At 49.1% G+C, this 2,652-nt stretch overlaps 1 protein-coding gene across 1 annotated transcript in view; it reads left to right on the top strand.

Annotated features, from left to right (window-relative positions):
* The window catches only part of HIVEP3 (human immunodeficiency virus type I enhancer binding protein 3), a 268,072-nt gene that overhangs the window by 130,460 nt on the left and 134,960 nt on the right, over positions 1–2,652 (top strand). The gene's annotated exons all lie outside the window — the stretch shown is intronic.

The raw sequence follows: 2,652 nt of genomic DNA, 5'->3' as shown, positions 1-2,652 counted from the left end.
ATCCTGGGATACTGGAGGACTTCAGCTTGGGTGGCACATCTACGAGGACTGACCACACATTAATGGAACAGGAGCTGGATTGTATGTATCAGAGATACTGCAGGGCAGGATTAGCATAACTTTGAGCTGCATAACAAGTGTTTTAAGATACCTAATGGTGTTAATGTGCAGACAATCCAGTGATTAAGACCCCCAGAAGCTGTCTAAAAGGAACATGTAGCCAAGGTCCTTTGTCATGGAGAGGTAACTAGAGGCCTTGTTATACAGTAATTTTAGGTGGCTTATGGAGCTTTTAACCTCTGGACTGGCTGCGTATTAACACCTTTTAAGTAGCTTAAAGTTACGCCACTCCAGGGCAGAATTATCTTCAGTCTGCGTAATTTTGCTCCTGTTCCATTAAAGTGTGACCGCTCTTCAGAGCTAGTCTGCCCAAGTTGAAGTCCACCACCATCCCAGGATGCAGTGGCCCCATCCTGAGTCAGGGTGGGGATGCTGGGGTGCAGCGGGGCTGGGCATGGCACCTCTACCACACTGATCCTGCTGGGCAGAGGCAGCACCACAGCCCTGCAGTGCCCAGCAAGTGTGGTGCCTCCCGGACTGGCTTGCTGCTCTGAATGCCCAGCTGCTGACCCGCAGATGAACCTTCACCCAGCCCTGGACTCCACTGCAGCGTGTCATCCGTCAGGTGCCTGCACCCCCAGAACCTGGACACGTGCCCTGATGGATCCAAGTGTCTGAAGCAGTGTGGAGGTAGCTGTAACATAGCAGCCCAAGGCCGGTTCCCACTGACCCCATGCTCTGCTGGGCATTTCAGTCTCCAGCCATCAGCTCCCCCCACCTGACTCGCCTGGCAGGGGGGTACAGGGACAGGACTTCCCACCCCCACCAAGTTTGGGAGATGTCTGTGAGTGGCACAGCCTCCCTGCCTGCTGTGTTCTGCCCATGCCTGGATGGGCACTGCCGAGCCTCTTGCTCCATGCCCAGAGTTTCCTGGCTGTTATGAGTTTAAGGGCATCAGGTGACTGCCAATCACAATGAGCCAGGCAGGGGAAGCCAGTGGCTGGACCCTGTACAGCCTAGCGGAGACTGGGGTCAGCAGGAACTGGACTTGGACTGCTGTGCTGCAGCAGCTGAGCTCTCCCCTGCTCCAGTCACACAGCCCCACTGGGGTGTGTCAGTGTCCTGGGAGCCCAATCCCTTTTTTTCTCTGCCACTTACTACCTTGAGCTGCTGCTGGCTGGCTGGGAAATGAGCTGGTCCTGCCCTTAGCTCCTAGTCCTGCCCCTCTTCACCACTGTTCCTTTCTGCTAGAGCTTGGAGCTTGAATGCTGACACCAACGTTTCCTGCCTTGACTATGCACTCCTTTCACGTGTCAAATTGGAAAGCAGTCCGTACCTTATTCCTGTTTCTCCAGGAAATTAGACAAATGCGGAAGAATTTAGCCTGGGTTATTGTCTGGTTTTCTTTCCTCTTTTCTTTCTCTTTTCTCTTTTCTAATGCATTAACAATGTCTCCTCTGTCCAGCCAGTTTGCTTTCTTGATGCATCATCTTTGGCCCAATTCCACAATGCAGCTCAATGTTAATTTTCCACAGCCATCTCTTACAAAAATATTATCTACTGTTTCCTATCTGACCTTGCAGTAGACACTCACCTTATCTGTAGGGATTTCTCTCATCCTGAATGGTGACCGTGGTGCTGAATCACTTTTGTAATCGATACCATTTGTTCATGGGAATTCCCTAGTATGATGCAAATGTGAAGGACCTGTGGGCTGTATGCCTGTCTTATCTGGTAGGAAGGCACAATTCCATCTAAAGACAACACAGCCTGGAAGATTATACTGGTTTTTCTTTCAGTTCTTTGTGGCATTTTGCCCTTTTTCTTCCATGGAAAAGGGAGCTGGCTGTGTTTGCTTTGGGTTAAAATGGGAGAAAATAAAGATAGAAGAGGCCATGAGTACAGAATGAGAAGCGATGCCTCCAGGTCACTCCTTAGGAAACATTGGTAGCTGGCAGGGTAGCTTGCATTGCTCTTCCAGTTCTGGGGGTAGGCGCTTTAGTATCCAGGGCTGTTAATCACCTTTCTCCTACACTATATTATTTACAAATATAAAAACAAAGTGTATGCATGTGATGTTGGGTTGATGGTGATGCTCCCAGCTGCTTAGATCACTCTAGAAGGAAACCATGCTCCATGATATGCAGAGTCAGAAGAGGGAGGTGTCAGAAAGAAGACAGAAATAATGGAGAATGGGGTGCAGCATGCTGGACAAGTCAGTCCTGTTCACTGCTAGCAGGTAGGCAGATGTGCAGGAGAGCACTAGCCCACAGCTTGGAAGATGGGGAGTCATGTTCCTGCCCTGCTGCGAATTTGCTATGACCTTTGATGTATCTCTTAACCTCTCCATGCTTCAGTTCCCCACCGACAAACGGCGATAATGGTGCTTCTTGACCTCACAAGAAAAATCATATATGTAGGAGGGTGTCTTATCTGTAAATTTTGAGTCTGGCATTGCAGTTCCTTAATAACCTCAGCTGATTTTCATGAACTGTTTTTTTTATGCTTGACTATATATAAAAATTCTAATCCCATGTGAGGTAGCCATGCATGACACACACACACACACACACACACACACACACACACACA

Source organism: Gavialis gangeticus, unplaced genomic scaffold (genome assembly GCF_001723915.1).
Source record: "Gavialis gangeticus isolate Ggan-Ray unplaced genomic scaffold, GavGan_comp1, whole genome shotgun sequence".
NCBI classification, from domain to species: Eukaryota; Metazoa; Chordata; order Crocodylia; family Gavialidae; genus Gavialis; species Gavialis gangeticus.
Note: the sequence above shows the minus strand (reverse complement) of the source record. Positions and strands in the feature narration are given on the sequence as shown.